Source organism: Eumetopias jubatus, unplaced genomic scaffold, assembly GCF_037043125.1.
Source record: "Eumetopias jubatus isolate StellerSeaLion01/CBP00866 unplaced genomic scaffold, mEumJub1_p1.0 scaffold_1, whole genome shotgun sequence".
NCBI lineage: Eukaryota > Metazoa > Chordata > Mammalia > Carnivora > Otariidae > Eumetopias > Eumetopias jubatus.
The window spans coordinates 134,391,305-134,411,137 of NW_028274807.1; positions in this window are offsets into that span (position 1 = coordinate 134,391,305).

Consider the following 19,833-nt stretch of genomic DNA (forward strand, 5'->3'; position numbering starts at 1 on the left):
TGCCTCTCTGGGAGAGACTGGGAGAATATTTCTCACAACCATAGGACCTGTTACTGCAAATCTCCAGAGCAGAATGAATAATCTAGTAAATTTAATCTTTGCAAGATGTGTGAGAGGAAAGAGAGTTAAGGTGGTTTTCAAGGAATATAATAATATCTTCTACTGTAGGCTAATGTTTCCTTTACTCACTTAAAACAGCATTTTCCTGCTCAAGCAATCCATTTCATTCACCTTCTTAAAAAACAACAGAAAAAGATAAAAAAATTGAAAATTCTGAGGAAAAGTTTTTAGAGTTTTGCTGGCATGGGCAGTATTTCATCTCTCTGCATATAGAGCTATTTTAGTAATAGTGTAATGTTTTCTTTTCAGTATTATGCAGACTCCTTAAGGTTAAATTTGTTCCTGTGTGGCTCTGTGTGATTTTAAATAAATTTTACCTTCAGATTTTTAATTTTTTTAGTTTGAATCCACTTTAATAATTGGTGAGAGCCACTTGTGGTGGTGAGTACTTAATCCTTATTTGCTAACATTGGTAAATTGGGATGACCCTTGAGTAATTGAAATTGGAATTTGCCTCTTCTGACTTCTAACAGGAGGTAGAAGTTGAATATTTGCAACAAAATGTCATTTCATTCACTAAAGAAATGTGCTCATGTTAATATTATGTAGTGCTGAATTCTCTTGTTATTATTAGAAATAGGCTGGGTGGAGAATTCGGAACAACAAAAAAAGAAAGGTAGAGAATTGTTCACTGACTCGTTCTTAAATTTACTTGCAAGGAAAAAAAAATAATGGAAATCTGTATTCTTTTATTGTGCTTCCATCCCTCAAAGAAATGATGAGCTGTGCAAACAAAGAAAAAGTGCTCGCCTGTATTTTATCTGTCATTTATATATAAATAGGGTTCTGATTAAAATACATTTTAGTGGCTCTGACTGGGAAGAATTTATCTGTGAAGAAACGTGAAAAGGATAACGTTTTATTGTTTGGTATTATCAATGCTACAGCTCAAATTCTTTGAGTTCAGTCCCATACAGACTCTGTGGAACTGCTAATGCTTCCTTATGTGGCTCACATCTGTACAGGGAAGCTTAATCTGAAGTTCTGCATGCTCTTTTCATCTGGGGTGCGTGTGTGTGTGTGTGTGTGTGTGTGTGTGTGTGTGTGTGTGTGTGTGTTATTCCAACATTTCCTCTTTTCTTCCCGTAGCAATGTTTTCCTTTTCTATGGAATTTTAATCTCTTGAGGTCTTAAAGCTTTTTGATGCCTTCTGCAATGCTTTAGGGAAATTCAGGGTACAGTTTTTCTCATGAGGGAATAGTGGGAAAGCTGTTCTTTTCCACCTGTTAGAGAGTGGGGAACTTGAAGGACAGTTAGTTCAGTATGCATATGTCCGTCTGTTGTGATGGGCAAGTGGTGCCATGGATTTGAAGCAGTCACCCTCAGAACCATTTTCATGATGCGTATTGAAACAGCATAGGAGATGAGAGATGTTCAGTGCTTTTGCTGCAGAAGTTTTTAGACTAAGTATATAGGAATGGTAGGTATGTCATCTAGAGTTTTGTAACTCAAAAACTGATCTGTGGACATTGACATCACCCAAGAGTGTGTTAGAAATTCAGAATCCCCAGTTCTACCCTAGAACCACTGAATCAGAATGTGCATTTCAATAAAATCCCCAGGTAATTCATATATGTGTTAGTTTGGGAAGTATTAGTCGAAAGATACTTCTCTTTTCCTTCAACAAGTTCTCCAGTATTAATAGTTGTAAAACAGCACTAATGATAGTAGTCTCTAGTAGAATGCAAGTTTGGCAAGGTAAAATCTATAATTTAGCCATTCTAATAATGTCTTGATCAAGAATTTCATCCTATCTTCAGAACAGTTTTAGTGCTGTAATAATTCTCTTTCATCAGGGAAACTCTAATTTAAACAACTTTTAAACACTATATAAAATGTATATAACTACTCCAAGTTATTTTTATTTACTGCATTGATCTGTATGTACCACAAAATTTTATGGGTCTTACAGCAAATAGAATTATTTACTTTGCAGTAATACTTCTTATCTTCCTTAATAAAGGGAAATGATTACACTCAAATTCAACTGCTTAAGACGTGGATAGAGCTACATTAATGGAACCCCTAATCTCTTAATAAAATTCAGGATCTTTTAAAGTACTCATTTATTTGACAAATATATATTCATATCTGCTATGTGCCTGGCACTATTGTAGGCACATGGGGTATTAGGTAAACAAAATACACAAGAATCCCTGAGCTCATAGAAACCATTTTGTTGTAAAAGTCTATAGAAAATAAAATAAATAAATATGCACAACTAAAGATCTAATATGTTAAAATCAATAAGTAATACAGAAAAAAATTAAGAAGGGAGCAAGGAAATAAGAAGAAGGAATTCTGGTAGGTATAAGAGACAGGATTATGTAGGCTAGTCGGGTAGACTTCATCGAGAAGAGAAGTGTTGATTAAAGAATTGAAGAGGAACATAACCAGGCAAATATGTGGGAGAGAACACTCAAAGTAAAGGCAATAACTTCAACAAAGGCCTAAATGGGAGCAACAAACAACAAAGATGTCAATGTGGTTTACACAAAAAGAGGAGAAGAAGAGAGGGAACAAGTAGTAGGAGACTGATTAGAACAAGTAGCCAAATCATGTCGACCCTTGAAGGCCCTTATAGAAGTAGTTTGGCTTTCGTTCTGAGTGAAATGAAGTATTGTTGGTGGTTTTGAGCAGAAAAACCACAGAATTTGACTTGTATTTAGAAAGATCCCTCTGGATAATGTATTGGAAATAAACTATAGAAAGGCAAGAGAAAAATCAGTTAAGCAATTATTGAAATAAGTTTTGAATGAGGTAATGGTGACTTGGATCAGAAAACTAGCAGTGGAGGTGGGGAAAAGTATTCAGATAATGGGTATATTTGAAGATAGAGCCAAGAGTTTTTGATGGATTGTATGTGAGGCATGAGAGAGAGCAGTCAAGGTTGACTCCAAGGTTTTGGCCTGAATGTTTTCAGCGATGGAGTTAACAATTGAGATAAGGAAACCTGAGTGTGAGGTATTATTACAGGAAAGGGAGAAAGATGAAGAGTGCAGTTTTGAACATGTTGAATTTGAAATATCTAATATATGTTCAAGTGTGGGTGTTAGTAGGCAATTGGGTGTACAAGCCTGGGATTTGAAATTTAAAAAGAGGGCTAAAATTATAAATTTGTGGTTTGTTGGCATATAGAAGGAATGTTATGTCCACAAGACTAGATGAGATCACCTAGGAAGTGAGTATAAGGAGAAAATCAAGAACAAAGGACCCAAGCCCACAAATACTCCAACATTAAAAAATTGAAAAGGGAAGGAACCAGCAGAAGACCCCGAGAAGGAGCAATCACTAAGTGAAAAAGAAAATTGAGATCATGTGGTGTCCTAGAAGTCAAGGATGGAGAGTATATCAAAGAGGAGAGAGGACTTCTACCTCTGGCTGTAATGAAGAAAGTTGCAAAAGACTCTTCCATCTTAACCAAATGAACTAGATAAGCTACCAAAGTCATAGATTTTTAAAAAACCCATCAGAAAGTTTGGCATATAAACAAAAATTAATTCAATTTTAGAAAGTGATGAGCTCTTCATTGGAGAGAAAAGGCCTAGTTTTTCTTAAAACTTGGAGTCCAATGAGAAAAGGAAGAAAATGCCATAGATGCCAGTAAGAATAAATGAGCTGAACTTTTAATAGATGTTTTTTGGCCACATGGCATGTAAGACTAGAACTCTGAGGACTCTCACCAAAAGCAGGTATATATCTACTGGCCAACAGTTTCCAGTGGATCTTTGTGAAGTGAATGGGTAGTATGCTGATGACTGGAGACATGGAAGGGTAGCTGAGAGAGAACCCTGCTGAAGACTCTCCCAAGTTCAAGGCAGCCTTCCTCTGAAGGCTGGGATCATGGTAATATAGCAGAGAGAAATACACCTGAGCCACTCTGGGCTTTCATCCACCAAAGTTTGGGACTAGAAAGATGGTAGAGTGAAAGCTCACCAAAGTACTCTGAGATACCACAGAAGATAAACCACCCTCTGAAGGCTGGTTAAATGGCAGGAAGGCTGAGACAGATCTTCGGAGATGCAAAAAAATGGGGACAGGAGTGGAGAGCAAAGAGAATTCCATGGGGGCCCCAAAATTTGGCAGCCTGACTGTAAGGCAGAAGGAGATTTCCCATTGTTTGGAATTCTGTAAAGGAATAAGAGCTCTCTGAAATCTCACCAATGATTTGCTGAAAGGAAATATCCTGAGCCAACCATTAAAGTATTAAATTAAGGCTGCACCAAAACCCAGATCCAGCCTAACTACAGTTAAGATGGACTCAACCACCCACTCTAGCAATCTGTTAGAAGAAAGGGTATGCCACTTTCTGGAGCTGGATATTACTCACTTTAGTCTCTCACATTCTTTTATACCAAAAGCATAAAATAAACTAAGAACATAAAAAAAATATGTGGCCCATGGTCATGAGAGGAAACAGTAAATAGAAGTAGATACAAATATAGTCCAGATGTTATAATTATCAGAAAGGAACTTCAACACAACTCTGATAAAAATGCTTTAAGAATCTACCAGAGAAGATAGACCATGTGCATAAAGGGATGGAGTATTTTTTCAGAGATAGGAAAAATATGCAAAAGAGTGACAAAATTGCTGCAATTGAAAAAAAAAGAATTCATCAGATGAATGTGTAAGAGCAAATGGACTAGAAGAGAGGGTCAGTGAACTTGAAAGGTAAATAGAACATACCCAAACAGAAACACACGTAGGAAAAAAAAAAAAGAATGGAAAAGACAAAAAGAGAAAAGAACAATTTTGTGAGATAATATCATATAGTTTAACATGTAATTGAAGTCCCAGTAAAATTGAGAAGAGAATGGGGCAGAAAATATACTTAAGGAATAATGGCCAAGATAGTCCAACAATGATGAAAGATATCAGTCTACAGAGCCAAGAACTTCAACAACTCTCAAGCAGCAGGAAAAGAAAAAAATATGTTTGTGCAGCACAGTGCAACTTATGACAACCCAAAGATAAAATTTTTAATGTTAGTTTTAAAAAAGTCCTCAAAAGAACATTTGCAAGAATGTTCATTGCATCCTTAATCATAATAACTAAAGAGCAGAAACAATGCAAACACTCCAAAAGCAAAAGAATGAGTTAACAAATTATGATGTAGAATCACAAAAACCCATGTTTAGCAAAAGAAACCATACACACACAAATTCATATTGAATCATACTGTTTTTATGAAATACAAGAAATAATCTCCAGCATGGTAACCTATGGTAACTGAGGTCGGAAAGTGGCTGCCTCTAAAGGGTGAGGGGAATGACCAAAATGGGACACAGAGGAGCTTTCTGGGTGATGGAAACGGTCTGTGTCTTTTTTTGGTGTCAGGGGGTGGTCCTTATGTGGTGCTTACAGCTGTCAAAATTTATCAAACTGTACACTTAAGATATTTACATTTGAGGATTTGTAAATGATATTTCAATTTCCAGAAAAAGTTATCATCTGTACCAAGTGTTGCTGATCTGTGTAGTTAGAAAAGGATTGAGAATTTACCTTTGAAAGGAGAAACAGATGTCTTGGTGACCCTTAGGAAACCAGTTTTGGCATGACCTATTGGGAGCAAAAGCCCAATCTCTTAGACATTTCCCCTCTCCTCCAGTATGATTGGCTAATGTGTTGAGAAGATGCGCTTCATAGACAATCCTCAGCAGACATAAGTGCTCTCATCTCTAAATATAATAGTTTTGATAGAAGTTAGTGGTTGAGATTTTTAACCTTTCAATACCCTCCATGTATTCTCAGCCTATGTTTAGGGACTTATTCTTCAGACTCCTAAGAACTTGTTGCCAGTTCAGTTTTAAGGGTAAAAACAGAAACACGAAAATCAAATGATGTATATACCACTTTTATAAGCTGGTATATATGGCTTTAATGATAACATTTTTGGTTAACGAAGCCAAATACATGAGGAATTATTCATCTTAAGTATTGCTGTTGTTTAGACAGATCTTTATTACATATATATTTCTGGTTTAAGAGCACCCAGCTTAACCAAAATTGTTGGGATTATGATATAATCCAATTGAGTGTAATGAACAAGAAAAGGAATTTGACAAAATGAATCTTAAAAGTAAAGATAAGAAAACAAACACATTTTTTATTTTTATTTTTATTTTTTTAAAAAATATTTTATTTATTTATTTGACAGAGAGAGAGAGTGAGAGCAGGAACACAAGCAGGGGGAGTGGGAGAAGGAGAAGCAGGCTTCCTGCGGAGCAGGGAGCCGGATGTGGGACTCGATCCCAGGACCCTGGGAACATGACCTGAGCTGAAGGCAGACGCTTAACGACTGAGCCATCCACGCGCCCACAAACACATTTTTTAAAGTAAAATTTATTTATCCTGGAGAAATAAAAGGTGGACTGATGAGAATATTAATTTTGTGAGGCATTAAAAGATAATATTATAAACCTGGCCTAGTTTTATAGCTGAAAAAAGATAATATTTAGGTAGGCTGTTATATTTCAGTTGAGAAAGAGGGAAAGAGAAGTGTCTTCCAGGTTATGTAATTTGCGTCACATTTGACAACTAAGAAATTGGCTATTTAATATATCCAATGGGGGTGTGTCCCTTTAAGACCTTTTTTTCTTGGTTAAAAAGCTAAATCATGACACATACTAGCTTAAAATTCAGTATTCATAAGGGTAAACCTTAATAGGAATATTTATGGTCTAATTAAAGTCCCCGAATAGAACTGATGCTCCAAGTTTTGTTCTATGATTAATAGATATATGAACAAAAGTGCTACACGAGCAAGCTTGTTCTTTCACAACTAAAATGTATCATTTCAGCTTTACTTTTATATGGCCATTTTCTGCTTTGTCTTTCCTCAGAGATTTTGAAAAATTCTGCTTGGTATCTGGTAGGAAGACGGTGTTACTGATTCAAAATTCGTAGTAGTGTGTCCAAGGAGTTTCCTGAAACTGAGCCAGCCTCCAGAGTGTTAGAGAAGAGCTGATTTCCCTTCCATTTTCTGTATCTGATATAATTTTGGCCTTGAGAAACCAAGTGTCAGAGTTTTCACAGCTAATAAATTCCATGAATGAAGCACACTGGCGTTATAGTTATAAACCTTTGGAATACAGTGTTTGGACTATCCCATTAGTTCACTCTTTTCCCTACAGGTTAATAAAAATGATTAAGATGAAGGATAGGGCCATCTGGTGATTGCACCTCATAATAATGGGAATGTTAATATAGGTCAGGAGAGCAGACTTATTTCTAACAATTGAAAGAGAGAAAATACTATTTTTTCTTATTGTCGGTATATACCTACACAACAATATGTGAGATGCTCAACTCTTTGGTTGTGTTCCTAAAAGAGGGGACCTAGGTCTTGAATGACCATCATGCTTTTAATGGCTATGTTAGCTGGAAATGTTGCATGTACACTTTTGCAAATCTCAGTAAATTTAAAAAACTTTTTGTGGGGTGCCTCGGTGGCTCAATCAGTTAAGCATCTACCTTCAGCTCAGGTCATGATCTCAGGGTCCTGGGATCAAGTCCCACGTCAACCTCCCTGCTCAGCAGGGAGTCTGCTTTTCCCTCTCCCTCTGCCCCTCTCTCTGCTCATGCATGTGCACACATTCTCTCTCTCTTTTTCTTTCTTTCTCTCTCTCTCTCTCTCAAATAAATAAATAAAATCTTTTTAAAAAATTTAAAAAATTAAAAAACTTTTCGTGAAGGTTGGTTTTTAATGGACTCCCAATATATGGTTATACTTTATATCAAAACTCCAGTGGATATATTATTTAAATAATTTCAGTACCATCTAAACTCATTTATCAAGTGTTTAGGAATTCAGCATTTATGAGGATTTTCATTTATGAAAATGATTTATTTTATTATTCACTTATTTCATTTATGAGGATTTCATTTTTGTTTTAGGTTGAAATAAATTAGATAATATTTAAATTATTTTCTAGTTTAGCCATCTCATTTATTATACCTATTTTGGTGATAACCAAGGAATACACCATCAAAGAAAATAAACATGTAGTTAATTATAATATAATGAAATAGCAGCCTTTACCAAATATTAACTCTGAGTCAGGAGTATGCCAAGTATTTGCAAACATGCAATTATTTAATCTCCATAACAATCCTATGATATTCTAAATTTAACCCATGAAGAAACTGAGGCTTTCAGAATCAAAGCAACTTGTTAAGAAGACATAGCTTTAAGAAGCCAGAAAGAGACTCAAAGCTTGGTGTATCTAATCCCAAAGGCCACTCCCTAACCAGTAAATCACAGTGCCTAGCGCCTTGGCAACAGCTGTGTCTGCCATATCCACATCATCAGGGCTGTTAACAAAGCTTGTAGGGATGGAGTACTCATGGATTCTTGTTTTATTCAGTGAGATATAATCCATTTCTATCATAGCTTAATCTGAGATTCAGAAGGTGATTTTGATGGGCAGCAAGTCTGAGAAACTCCACACTAAGTCACTCTCACCCATCTCTTTCCTTTTTCCGAACTTTTTCCAAAGTTTGTCATCACCTCTAGTTTAACTACCATTTCCTCTCATTCTCTTTTACTAAAATCTTAGTGGAATTTCAGAAGATAGTGATGATAATGCTGTGTTTAATATGCTATGGTTAACCAGAAGTTTTTCGTTATTTCAAAAAATAAAATTTGACCATCTTGTCTAATGAAGTACATAGGAGTTCATCATAATTTTAATAAATATATGCTAAATTTACTTTTACTGTTTATGAGTAGACTATATACAGTATATACATACCCACAAACATATATTTATTTTCTGAAACTTCTAGACTTTATCAGTTTGTACGAAGGCAGAGAAAGCATTACCTTGGTTTGAACTGTGTAAAGTGTATATAAGGGAGACTCACCTGGGCTTATCTTGCTAATGAAAAAATTAGTCCAAATTCCATTTGAGACTCTGGGGCTGGTTAGCAATTCAGATCTGCTTTTCAAAAACTGGTAGTGACTCTTTGATGTGTCTGAAATTGAATAAGCTCAGCTCCTGGATGATGTCACCTGCTTATTGCCACAATTCAGTATCTGAATAATGCAGTGCAAAAATGCCCAAAATAGCACAAAAGGGAAAATAAACCAGCCAGAGAATTTCAATAACAAACAAACATAATTATTCAGACTCCTTCTCTCTATACATTTGTCTAATTCCATTTATTAGCTTGAAATATTCGGCAACCTTATCTGCATGTTATCACCATCAAATTTATCAATAACTATAGAATACTTGGTATCCATTCAAAAGTATAGTTGTATATTTTGGAAGAGGGTTCTAATGAGCTGGAGTCATGGGTCAGCCTATGGTATTTTGGTGGTAATGTAGAATCTAACTTGAAAATTAATTGACAAAATGCTGAGCCACAGAAAAATTCACATTGACTTTATGATGAATGGTTAAAGTCTCCCAAAGGTTCAGTAAGCCAAGATATTCCCTACTGAGAGCTTGTTCCAACATTCTTACGCAGGCAAAATTCTTTCTGAAATCAATGCCCTTCACCAATAGAAGCCAACTCTTTTTCCTGTCAAGTTATCACTGACAATGTTTCTTCACTGTAATGTGTGGTTCAGATAGCCTTTTGAATACAGTGTCCTTGGGGTTGATGTTTCCAAAATAATTTTTCTTCTGATTTCTGTATGAATGTTTGAAAAGTCCTGTCTCTGCCTCCACTCTCCACTCCAGGCCTCTTTGCTTTCTTACTCCAGCAATGTGGGAAACATCCCAAGGTGTCTAAAAAAAAATCATTTTTGTTCATAGGAAATCGTCATAGGGGCTTTGGTCTTAAAATCAAGTCTGTGTGCTATGAAAGAGAGAGCAAGAACTGAAGTGAGTGTGAATATAAAAAATTAAAAATAACACAGGTGATAATTCTAGGCAGGGACTTATATCTGAGAATGAGTACTCTTAGTTTCATTTTCCCTGACTTCCCACAGTGTGAAAACAAAGTTGAATCAGATGATACCTGCAGGCAAACTTTTGAAAAAGTTGTATGAATGATTTAAAGGGATTCTCTGCCATTAAAGATAAACAAGCAAGCAACCCCACAGTTCTTAGGTAGCCAGGAAAGTGGATAGATCTTTGAGGAAGGAATTTACAAAGTAAGATCCATAGAGAAATGTAAGCCAATAAAGACTGGAAGAGAATTAATCTTATCGCCATATACATGAGATCATGTGTAGTGCTCTGTAATACAGAAGACTAAAATTGAAGGCATTAAACAGGAGATCCAACAAGTTGTAAAGTAATATTTGAATTCTGGAGTGAAATTTTCAAACAAATATTTCAAGTATGATGAAAGGGATTTTCAAAAGTAACTTTGACAATATGCAATTTTTACTTGTGATGCCAGGTTTAGAATTAGGCATCTTATTAAAAGATAATTTTCATAAAAGGGTAAAATCATGAGTTTTATACAGATATTAAAAGAAACATGTGTTGGGTGCCTCGGTGGCTCGGATGGTTAAGTGTCTGCCTTCAGCTCAGGTCATGATCCCAGAGTCCTGGGATCGGGTCCCGCATCGGGCTCCCTGCTCCTTGGGAGCCTGCTTCTCCCTCTGCCTCTCTCTCTTTCTCTCTCTGTTTCTCATGAATAAATAAATAAAATCTTAAAAAAAAGATTTTAACTTATAAGCAGGGTACCAGGCAGATATTATGTAAGTTGTTCAAAGGGAGCCCAAAGAATAGACACATTTATAATCAGGATTATTTAAATAAATGAACAGATGGAGGTAAAGCTAGTTTTACTATTAGGTGGAGGGAGACCATGAGGAGAGGGTTATTCCTCCACCCATAGAATTCAGTTGCATATCTACAGATGAGAATTATTTTGTATTGCCATCCGTTATTTATAACTTCATCAAAATCAGATAATACAGTGAAAGGTGCTATAATCAATGCATACTTCTCTATGAAGCACAATTTTTTCCTAGTACTGTAGTGTGAAAATACTTCCTTAAGGCTTTATAGCTTTAAAGGCTATTGAGATAAAAGTCCAAGGCTAGGTAGATGCAACTAATCATGCACCGTTTATGCAGACTGGATTTTGTAAAATGAGGGTACCTGCAAATGTGGATAAGTAGAGATGACCAATGACTGGGGAGAGAGCATAGGGTGGAATCATAGGTGTTAAGGTTAAATTCTGCCTGTTTCACAGTTTTCCTGAAATTTGCCTAGATTTATCTCTTTGTTTCTTCTTCTTGGGTATCCTGGAGTCTATTTTACTTTACTCATATTTGAACATTGACAATTGAGTTAATGTTTTTAAAGCAACTCAAATGAGATATTATACACAAAAAAATGTTTTGTAAATTGAAAAGTGCTGAAGATGTAAAGGGTTATTATTATTATAAGTATTTAGTGAAGGCTCATTTCTTATTTATTTTTGTTCCCTTTGTGGCTTTCTATTACAATTAAGATCCCAACCAAAGGCTTAACATAGGTAAAGTAAATTGCCTGCAAAGATGGCCACAGTAATTCCTCCAGTCTGTTCCAACAACCCTTTGTGTTATGAATTTTTTGCTCCATCCAAAAAGAGTGGGAGTCTATTTCTGCCTCCTCAAATCTAGGCTGGCTTTGTAACTTACATCGACTAATAGAATATAGCTAAATTGACATCATGTACTTTCCAGCCTGGGCCTCAAGATGCCTTGATGTCTCTGCTCTTGGTCTCTTGGAATGCTTCTGTAAGCATGAAGGCAGCCCAGCCTTGCCTGCTGGAGCCGAGTGAAATCCTTGACAGCTGTCACCAGCCACTAGAGATGTGAGAGGGGCCATCTTAAACCAGTCAGCTCCAACTGGGTCTCCAACTGAGACTGCAGAAGAATGAGTGACACCAGGTAAGAAATACAAAAAGAAATACCTCCAACTGAACCCAGCCCCAAACGCTGAGCAAATCAACTAGTTGTTGCTTTAAGACATTAATTTGGGGGTGGTTTGTTTTATAGTAATAGATAATTGAAGCATGGCCTTCAAAATTTTGTTTACTATAATCTAGCCCTTGCCTACCCCTCAAACTCTTCCTCTACTATTCTCCTCCTTGTGTATTAGGCTTCCCCACATCAAGTCATTTCTCTTTGATCTTAAAGACACCAGATTTCATATTTTGGTGTTCTATATTCTTAATTTTCTCTTCTTTCCTATGCTACCTCAACCCTCCCTTGCCTGCCCTATACACATTCATAATTCTGATTACAGTCTAAGTATTACTTTTTCAAAAAGTTCTCTTTTTTAAAGTAAGCTTTATGTCCAAGCTAGGGGTTGAACTCACAACCCCAAGATCAAGAGTCACATGCTCTGTAGACTGAGCCAACCAGATGCCCCCAAAATGTCTTTTCTAATCCAAAGAATGTTATGGTTCCCCATGGTTCTCTTAGAACTCTTAACTTTTCTCTTAGAGTTCTTATCACAATTACTATCAAGTTTTTTTCAACATTTTTCTTCTGCAGCTGATAGTTCCTCGGGGAAAGGATCATATCTATCTCATTAACAGACTGATGCATCCCCAGCACCTAGTACAATGCCTGCAACATAGCAGGTACTTTGTATGTATAAGTATTTGTTGGAGGAATAAATGCTTGATGAGTATTTTGTGCATAAATGTGTACTTTTGTCATTACTATTATGTTTTATCTTCAAACTGATTTTCATTCCTGGGCGAATTCATTGTGCCATGTATCATGTAGTTCTATAAAGTCAGTGATGAAATAGCTGTTATTAGATAACTTTTTTATCCAAAAGGAATTGGCAGCTCTGTTCTCTTAATTGTTACATAGGGAAAAGTGGAAAGAGGTGTTTTTGTGGGGAGCAGACAGTGATCATCAATGTGAATACAAAATATTCTCTTAAAGGTAAAAATGAATGGAATAAGAATATTAATCTGGAAGTGAAAGTGAGCAGAGGTTTTGTTTTTGTTTTTGTTTTTTGCCAAAGAAATGACTGTCACCCTGAACAATTGTTAAGACTGAGATCTTAAAGGTTATTATTTAGGATATGAACTGGAATATTCTGGTATTCCCTAATTTTAATCCTGAAACATGGCATGTCACTATTGTAGAAATGGGTGGTTGAGCTTAAAATTCTGCTCTATATAAGAAAAATGGGGGGGCACCGAATGGCTCAGTTGGTTAAGTGTCTGCCTTCGGCTCAGGTTGTGATTCCAGGGTCCTGGGATCAAGCCCCACATCAGCTTCCTGCTCAGCGGGAAGACTGCTTCTCCCTCTGCCTACTTGTGCGCTCTTTCTCTCTCTCTCTCAAATAAATAAATAAAATCTTTAAAAAAAAGAAAAATGGGTACAGAAGTGAAAATTCATAGCCCTCAAGTGTCCAGCAAGTTGCCAAAGCAGCAGTCTTACTACTGTTCAACAGGATTGGTGGGTTTATGGCCTCTTGACACTGCCATTTATGATTCTACAGAAAATACGGCAAGAAAGGCTTTGCCTTAGTCCAAATGGTAAATAGGTGTAGTTTTTTTTTTTTCTTTTGAGAGAGAGAGAGAATGAGCAAGCATGGGGGGGAGGCTCAAAGGAGAGGGGGGTGAGAAAATCTTATTAAGCAGGCTCCAGGCCCAGTGCGAAGCCTGACCACGGACTCCATCTCACGACACTGAGATCATGACCTGAGCCGAAATCAAGAGTCAGACGCTTAACTGACTGAGCCACCCAGGTGTCCTGGTGTAGATTTCTTTTAAAATGTGGTCTCCTAAAATCTCCAAAAGGATGGAGGAAATCTAGTTCTGACTGCTGACTTCTGTGCTGTGAGATTGAGCAGTTCACTCAAGTTTTCCTCTCTGGTTTATTTATCTCCAAACCATGGGTGTTTGTGTTAAGTGATGACTCAGGTCACTTCGGCCTGTAATAGCCATGGATTGTTGGCACATCTGCATGTAATAGGGGCCGATGTTAGCATGCAGATTCCTAGGCCCTTGCACAGATCTTAAAGCAAGTGGAAAGTGGGGGGGGGGGCGGTTGGAATTAGGGCATTTGTATTATAAAAAACAAAAACAAAAATCTCTTCAGGTAATTTTTAAGAACACCTTTGCCCAAGAACAACTCATGCTATCAGGAATTCTATATGTTAGATAGGAGGACATTTAATTTTTATATAGGCTTGAGAACTATTATATAGAGGAAACACCAGCACTTTTAAAATACCAGGAGAAGAGATTTGACTCATTTGTTCTGATTTTTCTTCAGATACTGAACTTGAAATCATTAGAGGCAAAACCTTGCTCACATAATTTTTATCAAGTTCAGATGTTACAGCATTTAAGGTCTTGAAACAATTGAATCAACTTCACAATAAATAGCCAATTAATGTAAGTCTGCCAACATCCACATTACTTTGGTATTTGTTCCTCTCTCTGTCGTCCTATCGGATATTATGAGAAGCAGAGTGGTGACTGAACCAGTGTGTGTGTGCGCGTGTGTGTGTGTGCGTGTGTGTGTATTATATATTATATACATAATACACACATCTATACAAATGCATACATACATACACATATATGTATACACATTGAATTCCTGTGCCCTCAGAGATCCTTCCACCTGGACTGAGAATCAAATTGACATGAGACAGATTAACAGGAGAAAATCAAATTTAATAGGCTTACAGATGGGCAATCCACATAGACATGGAAATTCCAAAGACAAGTAAAATGAGATCTATATGTCATTCTGAACTAAGGAGAAGGGGGTAGGGATCTGGGACTTTAGAGGAAAGGAATGTACTTCACAGGGCAATAAGAGCAGATGTTTGGTAATTAGATGCTTGCTTTACATACAGATGGGTCACTCAGATAAAATTGATCTCTGCTAGTAACCCTTATGCTGAGAAAGACCCTCAATTTAGATTCTTTTGTGTAGCTAAGGGAGGGACAAAAGTTCAGCTGAAAATCACATGCTAAAGTCACACATTCTGGGGCACCTGGGTGGCTCAGTCAGTTAAGCATCTGCTTTTGGCTCAAGTCATGATCTCAGGGTCCTGGGATAGAGCCCCATGTTGGGCTCTCTGCTCAGAAGGGAGTCTGCTTCTCTCTCTCTCTCTTAAATAAATGAATAAATAAAATCTTTTAAAAAAATAAAGTGGCACATTCTGGGGAAGGGGCTGTCCTGAACCCCACAACATACACACACACACATACATATTCACTCACATAATTACCACATAAAGCCATTTGGATTTCCCCTCATATTTCCAGTCATATTCCTGAGCTGCTCCAGTGTTAATTTTTATCTTACATTCTGAGCTTACAATACATGCTAAGAAAGCTGAGAGACCCCGAGTCTCTTCCCTAGGAGAAGTTCCCACAGAACACTTTGATACATAAAGTATTTTGAGTTGACATCTTCTAAACCTTTCCATGATGTAAGCAGCACAGCCGTCACCATGCCCATTTGACCAGTGAAGACTTCCAGTGACAATGTACAGTTTGATATTCTGCCACAACAGAACTAAACCAGAAATCATTTTCAAGTTTTGGCTTTGAGTCTTGTACTTTCTTCCACAGCCCACTCATGCCACAGGTCAGAAGTTTGTATTTTTCTTGCTTAAGTCTTGTAATCTAAAACATCCGTGGACTTGGAGTGAGGGAAGCAAAGAGTTACCAGGCTTTACTAATGAACATTTATTCAAGCGCTCCCATTATGATGACTACTATATGGACAGCATGGTGTGAAACTACTTGTAGAAAATAGGCGGCGGCAGAAAGCAGGCTGTAGCAAATCCATTAGATCCCACGGAGATGAGAATGACCTAATGAGATCTGTGTTTACTTCAGAAGATGTCAGTTCGATTTGCAAAATAACTAGCTTTTCTGTCCTCTATTCTTCTTTTCCTTCTGCCACTGCTTCAGTTTAGACTTTCTTCAGTTTTTATCTCACACTCTGTGTAGGTACTGGGAGACAAAAGTGTATTGAAAGAAGGAATGAGTGAATGATAGCAAATGTCTCTTAATTGGTTTTAGCTTTCTTTCTGAAAAATGTTTCGAAGTAGCAGCACCAGGATTTGAACCACAGTTAGAGGGGCTCAGAATATAAGCATTCAGCCAGCACACTGTGCTGTTCCCAGATTATTAGCCACTTCAAGAGTCTACATGATGGACTTGAGGGGTATGTCTCTGCAGCACCAGCAAGAAACTCTTCAACACTTTTGATGTATTATTTGTAAAATTCAACTTTCTACAAACTCTGCACTCTGGCTGTCACACTGAAGTTACCTAGGCAAGAAAATTACCATACTTGAGACTTTGAGTCGCATCCTGGTACTTCCTGAATGTCTAGCTGCTGCTTTTGTTGAGATCATGAGTTCACAAAGAAGAATCTTTAAGAATTGAAGATTCATTTCTGTGAGACTTTGGCACAGCCCTAGATATGGCATGACTTGCTAACCTGCTCTGTGCCTGGGACTCTTTCAGAAACTCTTCAATCACTCCTTTGGGGGAAAGAAGGCTGCTTAATATTCCTTTATAATCTGCAACCCTCTCTGCAAGAGAGCAACCCTATGGAGATCAGTAAAAAGCAGAGCCAGTCAAGCTGCTTTTTACTTCCTTTATTCAGCAGGTCACTTGCTAGCTGTGACTGGGAAGGGATATTGTGTAATTATAGCAGGTCCCTGTAGAACCTCAGTATTAATATTAATTAAAGACACTAATATTCCATTGGAAACTTTGCTGACCACCAATTATCCCCTTACCACAACTTTGGTTTCAAAAAGGGCTCAAAGTCATTTGGATTTGAAAAGCAACATTTTTAGTTATGTGAAAATACATACATACATATATATATATATATATATATAAAAATCACCCTAATAAGATGACATTTTGTGAGGATTTCCATACAAATCCACTTTAATCAAGAAAAGAGATGTATCTCTGAAAGTACTTTGTCCCTTGTGTCCATTTACTTGATTTTTTTTTTTTGCAATACAGACTTTAATACATCTTAGCAATGCCCATAGTGACCCAGCTAGAGACTCTGCACCTTGTTTTGGTCATTCAATTAAATTTTGGACAGTGAATTTTGACTGTAAATAATCTGTACAACTTGCTCATCACTTCTCTAAAGAGGAAGTAGGTAGCCCTACATTCCTTTTTCACAGTTCCTGTGGACTAAGCTCTATGGTGCTGATGAGCCCCAGCCATAACTGAGAGGAGGAAGGTAACACCCCAAGTTGTAGGGGTGATTAAAGGAACCTGAGTGTCTGGACACCAGCTACTATAGCAGAACTACTTGTCTTTTGCTTCCCCATCTACCTCTGGACTATTATTTTGAGAAAGAGTCAACTTATACTTTGTTAGAGATTCTGTGGTTTGGGGGCTGCTCAGTATAGAAGCAGTTTTACCCAGTCTTTTTCTGCAGCCCTAAATCTACAGTTCCTTTTATTGATTCAGGTTGGCTTTGGTCTGATCATCTTAAAATATGGTCACGGTTGAAATCAAAAGCTGGTGTATCTTGGGAAAGTCAAAGAAAAATTTTAAAAGGTAGTGTGGTCAAGTGGCAAAATACATGTTATGGCATGAGATGGACATATTCCCTATATAGGACCTTTTTGATCTTGATCTTCACTGATCTCAGTTCCCTCATCCATAAAATAAAATAATACATGCCTTACAATATTGCTGTGGAGATTCAGAGCAGTGATATATGAAGTATCTGGCAAAAAACGTTTCTCAATAATCCTTCTTTTTCTTCTAATTTTCTACTGATTTCAGCTTTGTTTACTGTGGCGATACCTAGAGTACATTCTTATTATAGTCAGACCATAGATTGTTTTATAGAGAAGAAAGGTTATTTTTCTCTTTTGTATAGTAATAATTGGAAATGTTCTGTGGTTTGGAGGCTGATGAACAAAGGGTATGAGCTGAAGTAGGCAATGGCCACTCATCGGTTTCTCCTCCTCTCTCATTTCATGAATACCAAACTTTGGAGGTGTGTGTAAAGGGGGAGGTAACTGGCAGTAGAGTCTCCCTCTTGAGGGTTGGCATCAGTTATCCAAAGTCCTTTTAATGGAAGTTCTTTCCAAAAGGCTCAAAAGCAAATGAAAAATGACAACAGACTCCAGGGCGCTGTGTCCACAGCACAATCTATTCCTTTCCCTTTAGTGACAAGTTCTTCTCTGCTTACGGATTTGCTGTATTGACAAGGGAGTTGGTATTGATCAGAGCTGATCTGTTAGTCTAGTTGACATCTCAACTCCCTGCACTTTGTTTTATTTGAAGAAAGCCTTTATAATCTAGCCCTTCTTGCTTTCTCTTTGATCCAAGAATCCCTGGGGGAGAACTTGCATCAGTCTGAAGGGATGTGGTTCATCTAGGATGGGTCAGTATCTGGATTAGGAAGAGAAAATAGGCAAACTCTTTGCAGTGTACAACTTTGGATGACACACTGGCAATACGGTCCTTCCATGGACCGTGAGGAAGAGTTTGGAACATAGTTGGATAACTGTACTCAGGGACGAAACCAAATTTAGTTTGAATCCTGCCTCTCCTTTACTAAAACTAACTTTATTTTATTTTATTTTATTTTTATTTTTATTTTTTTAAAGATTTTATTTATTTGACAGACAGAGACAGCGAGAGAGGGAACACAAGCAGGGGGAGTGGGAGAGGGAGAAGCTGGCTTCCTGCTGAGCAGGGAGCCTGACGCGGGGCTTGATCCCAGGACCCTGGGACCATGACCTAAGCCGAAGGCAGACGCTTAATGACTGAGCCACCCAGGCGCCCCTAAAACTAACTTTAAAAAACAAATCTCTGCACCTCAATTTCCCCATCTCTAATATAAGTAATGGTATCATCTCTACAATGGAGATAATAGTGCTTACCTTGAGGGATTGTCACATGCATTAAATGACTCCATGTATGCAAAGCGTGTAGAATACAGTAGACACTCAAAGGGTAGTTATTATATTTTCAGGCCATTTGTAATTGAGGTACTTCTTTTTCTCTCTTTTTTTTTATTAGAAATGTTCAGTAGAAAGTGAACCCTGTTTTTGTCTAAGCAAGTGAGATTCGTCCTATGCAAATATAAATTCAAGACACTTTCCAAAACCAAATAGAAATGGTGGGTTTGTATTGCCTATAATTTTGAAGTATCCCTACCCTGGCTCTCTTCACTTATGTAAAAGTGTGTACCTACCTTCTCTTCTAAGCCATGGAATCATACTACCTTCAAGATTCCTTACCTGTTATGTCCGTCTAATACTTGGTGCTTTAAATTCTGATTTACTCGTTTTAAGTATAATATGTAAGATCACAGAGAAACTTGTGGTATAAACTGTATAGTGGCCTACTTGACACCCATTTCCAATCTCTTCTCTCTTCCTTTGCTTACTGGGAAGTTTAAACTGGATGGACAGTGTCCCTTGAAGTTAAGGGTACCGTGTGAGGTCTGATGAATAATATACCAGGGGAAATCTGCCCAAAGCATGTGGGGGCTGCTTAGAAGTGGAGTAGCCATTCTACAGCTCAACATCCTACAAATAACAGAACAAAAATACAGAGAAGACCTGAGCCTTGATGTCACTGACAAACATTTGCTTCTGCTGTTTATTCCAGTTTTCAGCAGATGTTTATGGGGCATTTACAGGTTACAGACATAGTTTTAGATTTTAGAGATGTAGCAGTGAAAACAGACAACATCCCTGTTCTTGTGGATCTTATATTCTAGTGTGAGAAGAGATAGAAAACAAATTTCTGTGTGTGTGT